The sequence below is a fragment of the Balaenoptera physalus genome (genome assembly GCF_965194825.1).
Source record: "Balaenoptera physalus genome assembly, chromosome: 11".
Lineage (NCBI taxonomy): Eukaryota > Metazoa > Chordata > Mammalia > Artiodactyla > Balaenopteridae > Balaenoptera > Balaenoptera physalus.
The window spans coordinates 95,490,040-95,511,393 of NC_138896.1; the positions used below are offsets into that span (position 1 = coordinate 95,490,040).

The window sequence follows — 21,354 nt, forward strand, 5'->3', positions numbered from 1 at the left end:
TTATTCTGTTGGTGTAAAGGCATCTGATGTTTTAGGTGTATCCATGTTTATAAAAGTGTAAAGCACAATGAAATTATGCTGGAATTCTCAAATAATATTTTTCCTACTTTATATTCATGGAAGAGATGAGCTCAAGAGAGAACAAAAATGAGAAATGTTGTTGGTGTGATTTTCTAAGCATTTAAAACATAATTGCCAATTGAAACCCTAAAAATGTTTACATGTCATTAAGATACGATTCTTGTAACAATTTTACATTGATCATAAAGGGATTGGGTTTGTAATCTGTGGTCGTATATATCCTAGTGTGCCCATAGTGAAATAAGTAGGGTTGAGCCAAAGCTTTCTTTGTTTGTATCTTAAATTGTTTGATTACAACACCAAAACAGATACAAGGTATGTAGAAACTGGTTTACCTGATTTTCTGTTGGCTTAGATTAATATTCATAGTAGAACTTGCTAAAAATGTGTTTGTATTGTAGGTGGTGTTTGTATTACACTTATGAATATGTATGGTTTAAAAAAATATTTTCAGTATACAAGAAATTCAACTTTCCAAATAAACGTTCGCCTTCATGTACTCTAAAAACGTTTGTATTCTTTTCTACCCAGATGAGAAGAATCAGAACTTACGTATCAACCTTAACTTCAGTTGCCTCTGATCCTGGGATATCTATAAATGCACTATAATTTAGTAGAACGTAAATGAGGTATAAATAAAGTATTTTGATTTGAACGACTATATTTACAAACAGACCATCTAACATCATGCACATCTACAAACTATAATATGCCAATAAACTCTATGTTTATGATAAATGTGAAATTAAGATGAATGTATATTCATCTGATTGTTTTAGAACAATGTAGAAGTGTTGCTTTGCAAGAAAACATCCAATATGCTGTACTTTCAAATAAGGCTAGTGGGTAATTGGGGCACTGCATCTGGCCCAGCAGACAATCTATGGACAATTGTGATTTTTAAACGTGTTTTCTGTGTACTAAGCCGTTTACATACAGTATGTATTTTTTATTCCCTCACTCCTCTTAGGAATGCTTTAGAAAGGTGAGGTTGAGTTTAAAGCTGACTTATTGATCATGTTTAGAAACTGCATGGTTTTAAGATAATGTGGTCAGAACATATAATAGCGGAAAACAAGCCAAACTATATCTAGAAAACAGCTCACTGCATGCAACCTAAAAAGCAGTAATTGAAATGAATTGATAAATTTGCTACATTGGGATTCTCCAGGAAGAAAATATGGCATCCAAACTTACTGGATCCTGAAGTTCTTGGCAGACTCAATTCCAAGTCTGTTTCCCACTCTATTGTCTTCCTGAAGTGTCACATCCATCCAAGGCTTTGATTGTCACATGCAGGCCAGTGACTTCAAGGTATTTTTAGCCTAGAATTCTTCTTATATCTGAAGTTTTGATGTCTGCTCTCTGATGACTGGGGGAGAAGTGTTTCAAAAGCGGAGGCCTAATTGCCCCCTTCCAAAGCTGTTCAGCTCCCACCCACCTCCCCCCTGCCGCCCCCCACCCCCGCCCTGCAGCTGTACAGTTCAGTGATTTGAAGCAACAGCACCCATCCAAGTACTCAAGCCACAAACCTAGGCACCATCCTTCACACCCAGCTTTCCCCTGTCCCCCACACTCAACCTACACTAAATTCTCTTGAGATTATTGCCTGTGTATGTCCTGCATCAGCCCCCAGCTCTGCCCTGTGAACACGTTAGCTGGACCACTTTCATCCCTATTCTGATCCCCCACAATGACTTCCCAGTGCCCTTAAGAGAGGGACAAACATCTTTAACTGTTCTTCAATATCCAGCGTGGTCAGACTCCTCCTAAGCTCCCAGATCCCATCATTTCCCATTCTTCTTCCCTTCCTCACTCCCATCCTGTCACAGTGATTGCATCCAATGCCTCGCATGCCCTGCTTCCGATACTCTAGGTGCTGTCTGCCTGTAGCAGCCGCTGCTGGAGTGAGCGGCTCTGCGTGGACTACAGCTGAGTAAAACCAGGTGGAGATTAAGGGCGGGGGGGTGGGGGGGTGGGGTGCTCGGGACGAAACTCTTCCGGCAGGCTTCTTCCCTTGCTACTATGGCACGAGATGCCACGGAACCCTGCTCATGGAGGAAGTAACACCCCATGGAGGAAAGGTTTACACAATAAGACAGGGACACTGGTGGATAGATTCCAACCTTCTCTCTTTTCCCACGTCCCCTCCCACCTCCCTTTTACAGGATGGTCCCATGGATTACAGCAGTCGTTTGCATTTAACAGTGACCAGTGGAATAGTGCATCCTCTATTAATAGTTTCTCACTTGTTCCCTGCCTCATTCTCCCTTTCCCTTAATGCCTAACACTAATTTATAAGGACGGTACTCCCTAGTAAATTAGTAGCCCATATCCTGACTGCTGCAGGCTCTGCTGTTAAGGAATTCAGGCTAAGACTCATATTTTATCAGCTCCAAGTATTTGGTCAATTTCTTCCTGTCATGAGCCCCTTAAACTTCTTATTTCTTCTTCACAAGATCACTGATCTGTTTTAAAGTTTAATGTCGTTTCTTAAGAGAGACCTCCCAAGACTTCCATAACTAGGTCAAATCACGCTACTTTAGCGTATCACAACATTACTTACCTCTCATTTTTTGCACTAATCACTGTTGCAGTTTTACCTTTATAGTATGGCTATTTAATTACCATGTCTATTTCTCTGATTAGTCTAGAAATTCTACAAGGGTAGTGGCTGCATCTTCTTTTTTTTTTTTACTGGAAACATCAACTGTCTAGTATAGTGTATGACATCTGACGGACATTTGTTAAATATGTGTTAAATAAATAAAAGAATGAGAGTCACAAGGAGATATCCCAACTAATGAATGCACTTGAGAAAAATGCCAGTCCAGAAATATGAAAGAATCTCCATTAGCACTCCTAAACTGTTCTTTCCCCGGGTTTTCTGTCTTAATAAATGACCCCAGGATCCACTCAATGACTCAGGCCAAAAGCCTGAAAGTCATTCCTGGATCCACTCTCTCTCATTGTTTCACATCACCTCCTATCAGTTCTAGCTCCAAAATACATTTTTAACCCTTTCATAGTTCTTCGCCACTATTACCACCATCCTAAACCAAGCAAAAGACATCTTTTTCCTAGGGCTGGTTTTCTTGCTTCATTTTTGTCCTCCTCTGCAATCTGTAAACAATCCCAGGGAGCTTTACAAAGTATAAATCAGATTATATTAATGCTTTCTCAGTGAACTTAGCCAAAATTCCAAATTGCTAACCACATGACCATATGAGCTATCTTAGTGACCTGCCTACCATACTGACTATATCTCATACTCTCTTTCTGGAGAGAGCTATGCTTTGGCCACTCTGACCTTCTCTGTGTTTCTAGAGCCCAGGAAAACTCATTTCTGCCTAATGACATTTGCAATTGCTATTTTTCTGTCTGAAATGTTCTCCCAAATCTTATATAAACTGCCTCATAGGCCATTTAAAGGTCACTTCTTCAGACAAGATGTTTCTGACTATCAACTCTAAAATAGTCACGGGTTGCTACTTTATTCCTTTTTCTTTCTTCAAAGCAATCATTACTGTATTAATTTATATCCTTATGTGATTTTTTGTTTTCTTCTCTGCTCCTACTACAATGCAAGCTCCATGAGAAAAGCAACTTTGCCTGTCTTTTTCCCTGCTCTGACACCCAGAATTGGCCCCAGCATGTAATAGATCTCAAAAAGATAATTGTTGGGTAAATGAATGAGCTAAAGCACCAAATGGGAAACAACAAATAACAGTAAGGGGAAAAAACAAATTAGTCTGCTTATTAAAACCTACTGACCTGGGAAAGATCAAACAAGATGGCAGAGTAGAAAGACCCTGAGCTCACCTCCTCACAAGGGCACATCAAAATCACAAATATTCACAGAATTGCCCTTGATGCAAGACTGGAACCTACCAGAAAAGACTTTCTACTAAAGTACAAACCTCAAGGAGACAGGTAGGAGGGGTAGACTGGTGATATAGTCAAGTCCCATATCCCTGAGTGGGTGATCCACAAACTGGAGAATAATTACATTGCACAGGTTCTCCCAAAGGAGTGAATGATTTGAACCCCATGTCAGGCTTCCCAGCCTAAGGGTCCTGGACCAGGAAGCAGAGCCTCCAGAGCATTTTGCTTCAAAGCCCAGTGGGGCTTGCTTCTGGAAAAACGAGAGGCCTAGGGGAATAGAGACTTCATTCTTAAAGGGTGCGCACAAATTCTCCTGTACTCCAGAACCCAGGGCAGAAGCAGTAAATGGATAGGAGCCTGGATCAGACCTACCTGGTGATCCTGGAGAGTCTCGTGGAGAGTCAGGGTGCTGATGCAGCTCACCCTGGGGACAAAGACCCTGTGGCAACCATTCTTGGGAGCTCCTTCCACCATGTGGATACTGGTGTTGGCAAGCACCATCGTGGAATCCTTGCTCTAGCATTTTAGCCCCAGGATCCAGCCCTACCTTGGCCCAATAGCCTATAGGCCACCAGTGCTGGGATGTGTCAGGCCAAGCAAATAACTGGGCAGGAACACAGCCCCACCCATAAGCAGACAGGCTGCCTTAAGACCCACTGAGCTGCCTCTGGACACCCAAGAGCCCAGGAATCAGCTCCCCCCACCAGGGGGCAGGCACCAGCCCCAGAACCCCTGGGCCCTCACCCTGCCCTCCAGGAAGCCTGCTCTAGCCTCTGGACCGGCTTCAACCACCAGGGGGCAGACAGCAGACATAAGAAAACCACAATCCTGCAGCAAGTGGCACAGCATGCCCACCAAGCAGGCCAGACCTTGCCCTGGGACCAGCTGGGCCCTAACCCTCACTACTAGCGAGCCAGCACAAGCTTTGAGACACCCCAGGCCCCATACCAACTGTGTCAGGAACTGACCCCCCTCCCAGCAATTAGACACCAGCTCTGGGACCCCTGCACCCTGCAACCAGACTCCAGGACCCAGCTCTGCCCACCAGTAGGCCAGTGCTAACCCCAGGACCTGGCTTCACATACCATTAGGCTGGCAACTGCACCAGAGTCTTCTGGACCCTGACTCTGCCCACCACTAGTGAGCCAGCACTAGCCTTGGGGCTCCTTGGGGTTCTGCAGTCAGCTGCCTTGGACCATCTAAACACATAGGACCACCTAAATACATAAGGCAAATATTAATGGGCATAAAGGGAAAAAAAACAGTAACACAGTAATAGTAGAGAATTTTTAACATCTCACTTATATCAATGGACAGATCATCCAGACAAAATCAATAAGAAAACACTGGCCTTAAATGACTCATTATATCAAGTGGACTTCATAGATACATATAGGACATTCCATCCAAAAGCAGCAGAATACACATTCTTTTCAAGTGAACATGGAATATTCTCAAGGACAGATCACATGCTAGGCCACAAAACAAGCCTCTATAAATTTAAGAACACTGAAATCATAGCAAGCCTCTTTTCCAACCACAACACTATGAGACTAGAAATCAACTACAAGGAAGAAAACTGCAGAAAACACAGACATGGAGGCTAAACAACCAATGGACCACTGAAGAAATCACAGAGGAAATTTAAAAAAACCTGAAGACAAATGAAAACACAACAACCCAAAATCTTCTGCAAAAGCAGTTCTAAGAGGGAACTTTATACCAGTGCAAGCTTATCTGAAAAACAAGAAACAGTTCAAATAAACACCATAACCTTACACCTAAATGAACTACAGCAAGGGGAACAAACAAAACCCAAAGTTAGTAGAAGACACCATAAAGATCAGAGCAAAATTAATGGAATAGAGACAGAAAACAACAACAGAAGAGATCAATGAAACTAAGAGCTGGTTCTTTGAAAAGATAAACAAAATTGATAAATCTGGGACTTCCCTGGTGGCACAGTGATTAAGAATCCGCCTGCCAATGCAGGGGACACAGGTTCGAGCCCTGGTACAGGAAGATTCCCACATGCCATGGAGCAACTAAGCCCGTGCTCCACAACTACTGAGCCTGCTCTCTAGAGCCCATGAGCCACAACTACTGAGCCCACGTGCCACAACTACTGAAGCCCGTGTGCCTAGAGCCTGTGCTCCGCAACAAGAGAAGCCACTGCAGTGAGAAGCCTGCTCACCACAACAAAGAGTAGCCCCCACTCACTGCAACTAGTGAAAGCCCGCATGCAGCAATGAAGACACAATGCAGCCAATAAATAAATAAATAAAGGAAACCTGTAAAAAAAAAAAAAAAAATGGATAAATCTTTAGCCAGACTCATCACGCACACACAAAAAGAGAGGGCCCAAATCAATAAAGTCAGAAATGAAAAAGAACTCACAACTGACACCACAGAAATACAAAAGATAATAAGAGACTACTACAAACAAATATATGCCAATAAAATAGACAACCTAGAAGAAATGGACAAATTCTTAGAAAGGTACAATCTCCCAAGACGAAACCAGGAAGAAATGGAAAATATGAACAGACCAATTACCAGTAAAGAAATTGAATCAGTAATTTAAAAGCTCCCAACAAACAAAAGTCCAGGACCAGATGGCTTCACAGGTGAATTCTACCAAACACATAGAGAAGAGCTAACACCTATTCTCCTCAAACTATTCCAGAAAGTTGCAGAGGAAGGAACACTTACAAATTCATTCTATGAGGCCACCGCCATCCTAATACCAAAACCAGACAAAAGTATAACACACAAAAATTATAGGCCAATATCAATGATGAACATAGATGCAAAAATTCTCAACAAAATATTAGCAAGCTGAATCCAACAACACATTAAAAGTATCATACACCATGATCGAATGGGGTTTATCCCAGGGATGCAAGGATTTTTCCATATCTATAAATCAAGCGATGAGATACACTGTGTTAAAATGAAAAACAAAAACCATGTGATCATCTCAATAGATTCAGAAAAGCTTTTGATAAAATTGACCATCCACTGATGATAAAAACTCTCCAGAAGGCGGGCATAGAGGGAACACATCTGAACATAATAAAGGCCATATATGACAAACCCATATCTAACATCATACTCAACAGTGAAAAGCTGAAAGCATTTCCTCTAACATCAGGAACAAGACAAGGATGTCCATTCTCACCACTTTTATTCAACATAGTACTGGAAGTTCTAGCCACAGAAATCAGACAGGAAAAAGAAATAAAAGGAATCCAAAGGGAAAAGGAAGAAGTAAAACTGTCATTGTTTGCAGGTTACATGACACTGCACGTATAAAATCCTAAAGATACCACCAGAAAAATACTAGAGTTCATAAATGATTTTGGTACAGCTGCAGGATACAAAATTAATATATAGAAGTCTCTTGTATTTCTATACACTAACAATGAAATATCAGAAAGAGAAATTAAGGAAACAATCTCTCATTTAACATCACATCCAATAGAATAAAATACCTAGGAATAAACCTACCTAAGTAGGCAAAAGACCTGTACTCCAAAAACTGTACGACACTGATGAAAGAAACTGAAGATGACACAAAGAGATGGAAAGATATACCACGTTTATAGATTGGAAGAATTAATACTGTTAAAATGATGATACCACCCAAGGCATCTTACAGATTCAAAGCAATCCCTATCAAAATAAAAATGGCATTTTTCACAGAGCTAGAACAAATCATTTTAAAATTTGTATGGAAACACAAAAGACTCTGAATAGAAAACAATACCAGGAAAGAACAGAGCTGGAGGAATCACACTCCCTGACTTCAGAGTATACTACAAAGTGGACACAAAAACAGACACACAGATCAATGGAACAGGATAGAGGGCCTGGTACTAAACCCATGCACTTATGGTCAATTACCTATGACAAAGGAGGCAAGAGTATACAATGGAGAAAAGACAGTCTCTTCAATATGTAGTGCTGAGAAAGCTGGACAACTACATGTAAAAAATTAAACTAGAACATTTGATCACACCATATACAAAAATAAACTCAAAATGGATTAAAGACCTAAAGTACGACTGGAAACCATACAACACCTAGAGGAAAACATAGGCAGAACGCTCTTAAACATAAATCTCAGCGATCTTTCTCTGGATCTGTCTCCTAAAGCACAGGAAATAAAAGCAAAAATAAACAATTGGGACCCAATTAAACTTAAAAGCTTTTGCACAGAAAAGGAAACCACTGACAAAATGAAAAGACACCTACAGAATGGAGAAAAGATTTCCTAATTATATCACCGATAAGGGGTTAATATCCAAAATATATAAACAGGTCATACAAGTCAACATAAAAGAAAAAAAAACAATTAAAGAATGGGCAGAAGAACTAAATAGACATTTTTCCAAAGAGGAAATACTCTGGCCAACAGGCATATGAAAAGATGTTTAACATCGCTAATCATCAGGGAGATGCAAATCTAAAGCACCTCAAACCGGTCAGAATGGCTATCATCAAAAAGAACACAAATAATAAATATCGGAGAGGATGTGGAGAAAACCCTAACTCTTCTTGGGAATGTAAATTGGTGCAACCACTGTGAAAAACAGTATGGAGGTTTCTCAAAGAAAACAAAAGTAGAACTACCAGATGACCCAGCAATTCCACTCCTGGGTATATAGCTGAGAAAAACAAAAACACTAAATCGAAAGGATACATACAATGTCTGTAGCTGCATTATTTACAACTGCCAAGACAGGGAAGCAACCTAAGTGTTCATCAAGAAATGAATGGATAAAGAAGATGTGGTATACATATACAATGGAATACTACTCAGCCAAAATAAAAAAACAAACCATAAAACCACACACACAAAAAACAAGAACAAAATTTTGCCATTTGCAGCAACATGGATGGACTTGGAGGCATTATGCTGAGTGAAATGAGTCAGGCAGAGAAAGACGAATCCTGTATGATATTACTTATATGTGGAATCTATAAAATAAAACAAATTAGTAAATATACCAAGAAAGAAACAGACTCACAGATATAGAAAACATACTAGTGGTTACCTTGGAGAAAGGGAAGCGAGGAGGGGCAAGATAGGAGTAGGGGATTCATAGGTACAAACTCTTAGGTACAAACTAAATAAGCTTCGAGGATATATTATACAACACAGGGAATATAACCAATGTTTTATAATAACTATAAATGGTGTTTAACCTTTCAACATTGTGAATAACTATGTTGTACACCTGTAACTTACCTAATATTGTATACTTTAAAAAAAACTATACTTCAAAAAAAACCTGTTGACCTGAATTTTGCATTTTATAAGTATTCATATATTTAGACTATATTAGACTTATTTTGGTGATCATTTCAAAATATATATAAAGATCAAGTCAGATGTATATCTGAAAATAATATAATGTCATATGTCAATTATATCTCAGTTTTAAAAAAGAATATACAGGTGCCTCAATAAAAATACAAAACTACATACAGCAGGCCTGATCATGGAAAAACAATTTTTTTTCAAAGCTGATGCCAAGCCCTCTCTTCTGCTTGCAGGAGAAGTTGTTTTTAATGTTTTGTAAAACAACTATGTAAGTCAGTAATCACCTCAGTGAAACCACTTATGAGATAGAATACAAATTTTTTGGGGGGGAGGTAAATTTCAGCAAGTTACATACAAAGAAGTTAACTGTTGTACAATGTATATTAGAATGATTTTGATTAAATATTTATAATTTATGTTTATAATTTCACAGGGAAAATATTTCTAAGATAATACATTTCATCATAGAGTATAAAAATTTACTATGTTTTACAATTAATTTTTAAAATACCAACACATGCCTCTTTGATGAAGTTAATGAGTAGAAGTATCATAATTTTGCTATGTTAATAAAAATGTAATTAAAAGAGTCAACCACCAGATGGGAGTGTTTCACAATATTATACCCTTTGTAGAAAGCATTCTATAGTTAAGGTGTTTTTTTCCTTGAAGGCAGTTTTCAAGAGTGAAACATGTATTGCATATATATTACTTAGAGATTTTACTCTTACTCTTTCACTTCTAAGTTGTGGTCATTATTGAACTTCATTAATTCAAGTTTTGTCAATTATACAGGTCTTTTCTAAGGGATCAGGATTTTTCAACTCTTAACATATGATGAAATTGTGTTGTAATACTTAGAACATGAAAAAAATATGTTCTTTTTCATCTTTTCCTTTCTGGTAGAAACAGAAGTGACCTCGAATTTGTTTATATTATTATTTCTAAACAAATTGATAATTCTTCCTTTTTTCTGTAATTTATAAATACCATAGGGTACGAGGATACAATATTTTCTGCTGAACATCTGCATAGCTAAATTAATAGTAACACCTGTATCATCAGCCTGTTGTAAAGATGAAAATGAGTTCAAATATGTGAATAACTCAGCCATATGCAAAGTGCTAATCACACATTATGACATTATTAATGAAACACTTTTTAAGAACTGTTAACTGAAAAGATGTAGTTATGATCATGTTGATCATTATGCAGTAAAAGATAGAGTGCCATTTGAAGCAAACTATTTTGTTAAGAAAAGTGACGAGGTGAAATCTGAGTTGACATCTAATACAAATAAAACATTAACTTCAAACTCAAGTTGAACTTTCACTTCAGTACATAAAAGTTAACTTTGGCACCATCAGCAACTCCTGAAGGGCTTGTTAGCACAATAATGCTGGATTCCATCCCGAATTTCTGGTTCTGTAGATCTGGGGTTGCACCCAAGAATTTGCATGTTTAAAAGTTCCCAGATGTTGCTGCTTTCCCTGCTGGTCAGGTGATGGCACCTGGAGAACAACTGACCTACAACAATGCCGATATTTGAAAACAATCCATTAAAATAAAGAAAAATTTAGAAAGAGCAAAATTACATTCCATCAGTTCTCTGAATATTCTTTTCACAGAAGTAGTAAATTAACTTCCAGAATGATAAGTAATAGCATATCCCCTTGATGATTTACGGACTAAAATCCACAACAAAGTAATATTAATCTTCAGTGTTTTCAGATAGCTGACAGATGTTTTCTTTTTTACCCCAAGAAATGCTGGTCTAGGATAAATTGCACAACTTCCTATTATACATGTGTATATATATATATATATATATTTTTTTTTTTTTTTTTTACTTAATTTATTTTATTTATTTTTTGGCTGTGTTGGATCTTTGTTGCTACGTGCAAGCTTTCTCCAGTCTCGGCGAGCGGGGGCTACTCTTCGTTGGGTGATTGGGCTTCTCATTGCGGTGGCTTCTCTTGTTGCAGAGCACAGGCTCTAGGCATGCGAGCTTAGCTGCTCCATGGCATGTGGGATCTTCCCGGACCAGGGCTTGAACCCATGTCCCCTGCATTGGCATGCGGATTCTTAACCACTGCGCCACAAGGGAAGTCCCTATATATATATTTTTAATTAAGCAAATGAAACAGCTACTCTTGAGGGACTCTGAGAAGTTATGAAATGGTTGGAAAATTGCTTCAGCATCTGTTCTGGTTCTGCGGCAGAGCAATCTCGCAGTTCTTGGTTCTCTACAAGTCTGAGCAGAGAGTCTCTTTGCACTGGAATAAGCAACACTTCTTAAATCCTTCAAAACCTTTAATCAGTTTCTACCCCACTCTCTCGGCCATTTCTTTATCATCCCAGCGGCTGCAGAAGTGCATGCCTACAGCAGATTACTGTAAACCATTTCGAAATTATCCTACTTCCCAGGATCCTCCAAGCCTCTGCTTCACAGATCTTTAGAAAGTTTTTTAGTTAATGGGGACGCCTAGTGTACATGGTAAAATAAACATGCAGATTATACCAACACTGAACTTTCCTAGAGTTACACGAGAACCCACTACTCCAGAGAGAAAGCATCTATGTTCGTACTTCTTCCTGAAACTATAACTGTTCAGAGGGTAACATTTTTCATTCTCAGATTTTGCCGTGATGTTAGAAATATTTACAACCAAGGCTGTAGCTGTGGCAAATTCAAATCTGAGACATGCAAACAGAGTGCAAAAATTGTAACAGTAAAATTAAAATTTAAAGAAAGAGCACAATTAGTCTCCACAGGATAGGTAAAGAGGAAGAATGATCATAGTATTTAGGGTTAGCAAGGGAGATGGTCAACTGTTGATAACTCCTGGTAACACTTATTGGTAAAACATTTTAAAAGAGCAATTTGGCAGTATGTGTCAAAATGTAGAAGAAGTCCCAAAATATACTCTAGAAATATAATTAAGAATACTGTATTTCCTACAATTTATATTCAACTGTAAGGGAAAAAATAGCAATACAACTCAAATTTTAAAAGTGGTCATTTTCAAGTAAACCTGTTATGAAGATAGCACTTTACAGTGATAGAATGTCACAATGAAAACTTCTGGAATTCACAGTCCGGGAGTTACTATTCTGACAGATAGATAAGCCTGGAATCTATTTGCATATGTCTATTTTCTGAGAAAAATCTGTAATAGCTTTCATCAGATTCCCAAAGCTGCTCATATGCACAATTTTCCATTTAAACAAGGGTTTGGAGAATTTCCTGAAGCACAGTATATTCACCTTTCTTAGGAACTCCTGATCTAGTCACCCCCACGTTTAATTTAAGAGAAACTGAGGTCTAAAAAAATGTTTGAGGAGGAGCAGGGCATGGCAGCCAGGAGGGAGTAGGAGAGCCTGGATGGAGGCCGGGTCGAAGGTCAGGGCCTTTTCCTGGCCACCATGACACGGATCCCTACCTGAACACTGCAAGTGACTTTTACCCTGGGATTCAGAAATGTCTACAGGACTGAGACGGGACCCGCTAAAGTTTACACCAGCATACAGATAAAATATCCTTCAACTGAACTCCATGTGCCCAGTCACTCAACATAACTCTGAAGCCGTGTGGTTGACAGGCTCTTGGTGCTCCAGGCAGGCATCAGGGCTGTGCCTCTGAGGTGGGAGAGCCAAGTTCAGGACACTGGTCCACATGAGACCTCCCAGCTCCAAGTAATATCAAATGGCGAAAATCTCCCAGAGATCTCCAACTCAACGCCAATACCCAGCTCCAATCAATGACCAGCAAGCTACACTGCTGGACACCCTATGCCAAACAATTAGCAAGACAGGAACACAAACCCATCCATTAGCAGAGAGGCTACCTAAAATCATAATAAGGCCACAGACACCCCAAAACACACCACCAGACGTGGACCTGCCCACCAGAAAGACAAGATCCAGCCTCATCCACCAGAACACAGGCACTAGTCCCCTCCACCAGGAAGCCTACACAACCCACTGAACCAACCTTACCCACTGGGGACAGACACCAAAAACAACAGAAACTACGAACCTGCAGCCTGTGAAAAGGAGACCCCAAACACAGTAAGTTAAGCAAAATGAGAAGACAGAGAAACACACAGCAGATGAAGGAGCAAGGCAAAAACCTACCAGACCTAACAAATGAAGAGGAAATAGGCAGTCCACCTGAAAAAGAATTCAAAATAATGATAGTAAAGATGATCCAAAATCTTGGAAACAGAATGGAGAAAATGCAAGAAACGTTTAACAAGGACCTAGAAGAACTAAAGAGCAAACAAACAGTGATGAATAACATAATAAACGAAATTAAAAATTCTCTAGAAGGGATCAATAGCAGAATAACTGAGGCAGAAAAACGGATAAGTGACCTGGAAAATAAAACAGTGGAAATAACTACTGCAGAGCAGAATAAAAAAAAAGAATGAAAAGAATTGAGGACAGTCTCAGAGACCTCTGGGACAACATTAAACACACCAACATTCGAATTATAGGGGTCCCAGAAGAAGAAGAGAAAAAGAAAGGGACTGAGAAAATATTTGAAGAGATTATAGTTGAAAAGTTCCTTAATATGGGAAAGGAAATAGTTAATCAATTCCAGGAAGCACAGAGAGTCCCATACAGGATACATCCAAGGAGAAACATGCCAAGACACATATTAATCAAACTATCAAAAATTAAATACAAAGAAAAAAAATTAAAAGCAGGAAGGGAAAAACAACAAATAACACACACGGGAATCCCCGTAAGGTTAACAGCTGATCTTTCAGCAGAAACTCTGCAAGGCAGAAGGGAGTGGCAGGACATATTTAAACTGATGAAGGAGAAAAACCTACAACCAAGATTACTCTACCCAGCAAGGATCTCATTCAGATTTGACGGAGAAATTAAAACCTTAGCAAACAAGGAAAAGCTAAGAGAATTCAGCAACACAAAACAAGCTTTACAACAAATGCTAAAGGAACTTCTCTAAGCAAGAAACACAAGAGAAGGAAAAGACCTACAATAACAAACCCAGAACAATTAAGAAAATGGTAATAGGAACATACATATTGATAATTACCTTAAATGTAAATGGATTAAATGCTCCAACCAAAAGACACAGACTGGCTGAATGGACATAAAAACAAGATCCGTATATATGCTGTCTACAAGAGACCCACTTCAGACCTAGGGACACATACAGACTGAAAGTGAGGAGATGGAAAAAGATATTCCATGCAAAAGGAAATCAAAAGAAAGCGGGAGTAGCAATTCTCATATCAGACAAAATAGACTTTAAAACAAAGACTATTACAAGAGACAAAGAAGGACACTACATAATGATCAAGGGATCAATCCAAGAAGATATAACAATTGTAAATATTTACGCACCCAACATAGGAGCACCTCAATACATAAGGCAAATACTAACAGACATAAAAGTGGAAATTGACAGTAACACAATCATAGTAGGGGACTGTAACACCCCACTTTCACCAATGGACAGATCATCCAAAATGAAAATAAATAAGGAAACACAAGCTTTAAATGATACTTTAAACAAGATGGACTTAATTCATATTTAAAGTACATTCCATCCAAAAACAACAGAATACACATTATTCTCAAGTGCTCATGGAACATTCTCCAGGACAGATCATATCTTGGGTCACAAATCAAGCCTTGGTAAATTTAAGAAAAATGAAATCATATCAAGTATCTTTTCTGACCACAATGCTATGAGACTAGATGTCAATCACAGGAAAAAATCTGTAAAAAATACAAACACACGGAGGCTAAACAATACAGTACTTAATAACCAAGAGATCATTGAAGAAATCAAAGAGGAAATAAAAAAATACCTAGAAACAAATGACAATTAAAACAGGACAACCCAAAACCTATGGGATGCAGCAAAAGGAGTTCTAAGAGGGAATTTCATAGCTATACAATCCTACCTTAAGAAACAAGAAACATCTCAAATAAACAACCTAACCTTACACCTAAAGCAATTAGAGAAAGAAGAACAGAAAAACTGCAAAGTAAGCAAAAGGAAAGAAATCAAGAAGATCAGATCAGAAATAAATGAAAAAGAAATGAAGCAAATGATAGCAAAGATCAATAAAACTAAAAGCTGGTCCTTTGAGAAGATAAACAAAATTGATAAACCATTAGCCAGACTCATCAAGAAAAAAAGGGAGAAGACTCAAATCAATAGAATTAGAAATGAAAAAGTAGAAGTAACAAATGACACTGCAGAAATACAAAGGATCATGAGAGATTACTATAAGCAACTCTATGCCAATAAAATGGACAACGTGGAAGAAATGGACAAATTCTTAGAAATGCACAGGCTTCTGAGACTGAACCAGGAAGAAATAGAAAATATGAACAGACCAATCACAAGCACTGAAATTGAAACCGTGATTAAAAATCTTCCAACAAACAAAAGCCCAGGACCAGATGGCTTCACAGGTGAATTCTATCAAACATTTAGAGAAGAGCTAACACCTATCCTTCTCAAACTCTTCCAAAATATTGCAGAGGGAGGATCACTCCCAAACTCATTCTACGAGGCCACCATCACCCTGATACCAAAACCAGACAAAGATGTCACAAAGAAAACTACAGGCCAATATCACTGATGAACATAGATGAAAAAATCCTCAACAAAATACTAGCAAACAGAATCCAAGAGCACATTAAAAGGATCATACCCCATGATCAAGTGGGGTTTATCCCAGGAATGCAAGGATTCTTCAATATATGCAAATCAATCAATGTGATACACCATATTAACAAATTGAAGGATAAAAACCGTATTATCATCTCAATAGATCCAGAGAAAGCTTTCAACAAAATTCAACACCCATATATCATAAAAACCCTCCAGAAAGTAGGCATAGAGGGAAATTTCCCCAACATAATAAAGGCCATATATGACAAACCCACAGCCAACATCATCCTCAATGGTGAAAAAGTGAAACCATTTCCACTAAGATCAGGAACAAGACAAGGTTGCCCACTCTCACTACTAGTATTCAACATTGTTTTGGAAGTTTTAGCCACAGCAATCAGAGAAGAAAAAGAAATAAAAGGAATCCAAATCGGAAAAGAAGAAGTAAAGCTGTCACTGTTTGCAGATGACATGATACTATACATAGAGAATCCTAAAGATGCTACCAGAAAACTACTAGAGCTAATCAGTGAATTTGGTAAAGTAGCAGGATACAAAATTAATGCACAGACATCTCTGGCATTCCTATACACTAATGATGAAAAATCTGAACATGAAATTAAGAAAACACTCCCATTTACCATTGCAACAAAAAGAATAAAATATCTAGGAATAAACCTCCCTAAGGAGACAGAAGACCTGTATGCAGAAAATTATAAGCCGCTGATGAAAGAAATTAAAGATGATACAAATAGATGGAGAGATATACCATGTTCTTGGATTGGAAGAATCAACATTGTGAAAATGACTCTACTACCCAAGGCAATCTACAGATTCAATGCAATCCCTATCAAACTACCACTGGCATTTTTCACAGAACTAGAACAAAAAATTTCATAATTTGTATGGAAACACAAAAGACCCCGAATAGCCAAAGCAATCTTGAGGAAGAAAAACGGAGCTGGAGGAATCAGGCTCCCTGACTTGAGACTATACTACATAGCTACAGTAATCAAGACAGTATGGTACTGGCACAAAAACAGAAATATAGATCAATGGAATAGGATAGAAAGCCCAGAGATAAGGTGACCATATCATACCATAAACCCACGCAGATAAGGTACGTGGGTTTATCTTTGATAAAGGAGGCAAGCATATACAGTGGAGAAAAGACAGCCTCTTCAATAAATGGTGCTGGGAAAACTGGACAGTTACATGTAAAAGAATGAAATTAGAACACTCCCTAACACCATACACAAAAATAAACTCAAAATGGATTAAAGACCTAAATGTAAGGCCAGACACTATCAAACTCTTAGAGGAAAACACAGGCAGAACACTCTATGACATAAATCACAGCAAGATCCTTTTTGACCCACCTCCTAGAATAATGGAAATAAAAACAAAAATAAATAAATGGGACCTAATGAAACTTAAAAGCTTTTGCACAGCAAAAGAAACCATAAACAAGACGACAAGACAACCCTCAGAATGGGAGAAAATATTTGCAAATGAAGCAACTGACAAAGGATTAATCTCCAAGATTTGCAAGCAGCTCATGGCAGCTCAGTATCATAAAAACAAACAACCCAATCCAAAAATGGGCAGAAGACCTAAATAGACATTTCTCCAAAGAAGATATACAGATTGCCAACAAACACATGAAAGAGTGCTCAACATCATTAATCGTTAGAGAAATGCAAATCAAAACTACAATGTGATATCATCTCACACCACTCAGAATGGCCATCATCAAAAAATCTACAAACAGGGCTTCCCTGGTGGCGCAGTGGTTGAGAGTCTGCCTGCCAATGCAGGGGACACGGGTTCGAGCCCTGGTCTGGGAAGATCCCACATGCCGCGGAGCAACTGGGCCCGTGAGCCACAATTACTGAGCCTGCACGTCTGGAGCCTGTGCTCCGCAAGAAGAGAGGCCGCGATAGTGAGAGGCCCGCGCACCACGATGAAGAGTGGCCCCCACTTGCCACAACTAGAGAAAGCCCTCGCACAGAAACGAAGACCCAACACAGCCATAAATAAATAAAAATTAAAAAAAACACAAAAACAAACGAAACAAAACAAAACAAAAAACAACTTTCTAAAAAAAAAAATCTACAAACAATAAATGCTGGAGAGGGTGTGAAGAAAACGGAACCCTCTTGCACTGTTGGTGGGAATGTAAATTGATACAGCCACTATGGAGAACAGTATGGAGGTTCCTTAAAAAAACTAAAAATAGAACTACCATACGACCCAGCAATCCCAATACTGGGCATATTCCCTGAGAAAACCATAATGCAGAAAGTCATGTACCAATATGTTCATTGCGGCTCTATTTACAAAAGGCAGGACATGGAAGCAACCTAAGTGTCCATCGACAGATGAATGGATGTGGCACGTATATATAATGGAATATTACTCAGCCATAAAAAGAAACGAAACTGAGTTATTTGTAGTGAGGTGGATGGACCTAGAGTCTGTCATACAGAGTGAAGTAAGTCAGAAAGAGAAAAACCAATACTGCATGCTAACACATATATATGGAATCTAAAAAAAAAAAAAAAAATCGTCATGAGGAACCTAGGGGCAAGATGGGAATAAAGATGCAGACCTACTAGAGAATGGACTTGCGGATATGGGGCGGGGGAAGGGTAAGCTGGGACAAAGTGAGAGCGTGGCATAGACATATATACACTACCAAACATAAAATAGATAGCTAGTGAGAAGCAGCCGCATAGCACAGGGAGATCAGCTCAGTGCTTTGTGATCACATAGAGGGGGTGGGATAGGGAGGGTGGGACAGAGGGAGACGCAAGAGGGAAGAGATTTGTGGACATATGTATATGTATAACTGATTCACTTTGTTATAAAGCAGAAATTAACACACCATTGTAAAGCAATTATACTCCAATAAAGATGTTAAAAAAAAAATGTTTGACGAAGTCACTGTGCTAGTTATAGCATGTAGTTAATGTATATAGATATAGGGACTTCCGTGGGCGTGCAGCAGTTAAGATTCCACGCTTCCACTGCAGAGGGCATGGGTTTGATTCCTGGTTGGGGAACTAAGATCCCACATGCTGCGTGGTGCAGCCAAAAAGTTAAAAAAAAAAAAAGAAAGAAAGAAAAAAGTATATAGATATAGCATAGTTTCTTATCTATATTTACATCCATATGTCTATATACATATATCTATATATATTTGTATTTAAATATATATGTATTTAATATGTATGTATGCAAATATGGATATAATGTGTGTGTGTATGTATAACCTCTATAATGTGCTGTGTTGTTTGTGCTTTTACATATGTCATTGTTCAGGATTAGAATCCCTTGGTAGAAAAAAATAGGATATCTAGTTTAACATCATTATTTTATATGATGAATTCAGAAAAAGGGACTTGCCTAAGGTCACATTGCTTACCTCTAGTGATGAAATCCAAAAGGTAGCCTTCAATATTTTAGGTAGATATGAACCCAATATTTCAGACTTCAAAGCCTGGCTCCCCCACTTTCCAGTTGTATGACCTAGCAAGCCCCTCGAAATTCAGTTTTCTCATCTGTGATGATAACTTTCAGGTTTGTGGGAAGGAATGAGTAAGAAAATTTTAACTAAAATAACAAGGAACAAAATAGGTTCTTGCCAAATAGTTGCTGGACACTTTAAGCCAAATGTAAGTATTTGTAAGATATAATGATTTTCATGTGTGAAAGCTAGTAAGAAAATGACTATGATTGTCAATATGGAAACACCCATAACTGCTTACATAAAATATAAAATCCCTTACAATTTATGTTATGGATTTTTATAAAATATCTTAATGTCTTAACTACTATCTGTACCACAAGTTATAGGAAAAGAGCTTTTAAGTAGGAACTATTGAATTTTTCATCTCACCAGAGGTCTTGCATCTTTCTACTCTACTAGACGTAAAGCTTCTGTAACAGCCGTCATGGATTTCTCCATCCTCTCGCTGAAATCATCACTTCAAAAATGATCATTGTCTGCAGCCTTTCTCAGAAAAATGTATGGGACTTGTTATAATTGAAACAAGTGTTGAAAAATTCTATGGACTCACTTCTAATTGTAGCCCACTGCTGGGCTTCCCTTGGGTGGGTAGTTCTCCATTTTTTATAGTCTGAGGATTTTCAGGAAACTAATGTAACACAGAAGACCTTAACCTGCTTTTAAGGATTTCAGGACCCTTACACTTTCTTTGGGACTATGCGCAAATGGCCATAGCATTCATGACACCCCCACCCATTAAAACTATTTGTCTTTACTTTTTTTCCTTACAAAATTCTTCCTTCCTCTGCCAGCCTTGGTGAAATCAGAGGACAAAGAGAAAGCAACTAATTGCTTGCACAGCTCCCAATTGTATAGTTAAGTTCATTAGAACACACATTATACGGGAATCCTGCAGATGGTTGGACACATGGTCTCTAAAGTGTTATTTATACTTTGGAACTAGTAACAATGAGTCACTTGCCTAAATAATTAAAAATGCATATTCCATATCAAACAAAGTCTGTGATCATCACTCTTTGGCTGCATGCACTGCAGTCCAAATTAACAATCCTTCACTTCTTTTCCGACCTGTCACCAACTAAAAGACATATATAACCATGCCTATGTGATATTACTACTGACAGTGTGATAATAACTGATGATGAGTTAGCTACTTTTTTCCTCAAAGTATATCTTAGTGACTGAGAGTATGAATTTTTAAGTCAGTATAGTTGATGAAAGAATGGCAACTCATGTTACACGCCAACTCCAATCACATAGTAGTGGCTGTTGGCAGAGCTCTGTGGGGAAGGAAGGCACACTGAGGTAGTCCAATAGAAAGTGCCAGTATCGATTAATAATGTCTGCCGTGGACATAGGAATAGGGACTGGCAGCACATACACAGGGTATTTGCATTTCCTGGGTTTGTGGTTATGAACCCTAGGTTTTAAGAGTCAGACCTTCCTGGATTTACTGTCTGGCATCACCACTTACCAGCTAAGTAACCAGCTAAGTAAATGGCTTCAAGGGAGTTATTTAATCTCTCAGAGTCTGTATCACTCAGTTTCATCAACTGTAATTGAGGAAACTAATATTCTCTCTCTTTCTCTCTCTCTCTTCCCACCTCAGTCTCTGTCTTGACGGTTACAATTTTTAAATGCATGTAAAGTGGTACCAGGCATATAGCTATGTAGTCAATAAAATTAGGTAGTACTATTACTGCTCCTACTAATGATATTTTAAAGAAAGAATATTTTCTCAGGTTCCTCACACACTGAAAAAGTAACTAGACAGCAGAGATATTAAGAATTCACAGAGGACCTGTGCAGAAGGGGAGAGGCAGCATGTCCAAAGCAGGCCAAAGCTGGGCCTCCAGAGTGTGG

At 38.5% G+C, this 21,354-nt stretch overlaps 1 protein-coding gene and 1 long non-coding RNA gene across 3 annotated transcripts in view; one reads left to right on the forward strand and one right to left on the reverse strand.

Moving 5' to 3' along the window:
- Positions 1 to 739, forward strand: part of CHL1 (cell adhesion molecule L1 like) — a 199,743-nt gene extending 199,004 nt beyond the window's left edge. The window contains exon 29 of the transcript XR_014250530.1: positions 613 to 739. The gene's annotated coding sequence lies outside the window, so the exon portion shown is untranslated. The remainder of the gene's footprint in view (positions 1 to 612) is intronic.
- LOC309637561 overlaps positions 630 to 21,354 on the reverse strand; it is a 29,719-nt gene continuing 8,994 nt past the window's right edge. The window contains exons 2-4 of one of the 2 annotated variants that reach the window (XR_014250656.1): positions 5,052 to 5,183; positions 1,279 to 1,453; positions 630 to 684 (exon numbers count right to left, since the gene is read on the reverse strand). This is a non-coding gene — a long non-coding RNA (uncharacterized lncRNA). Of the gene's footprint in view, positions 685 to 908; positions 1,454 to 5,051; positions 5,184 to 21,354 lie in introns of those variants that run through there. The other variant, XR_014250657.1, reaches the window with a different exon arrangement.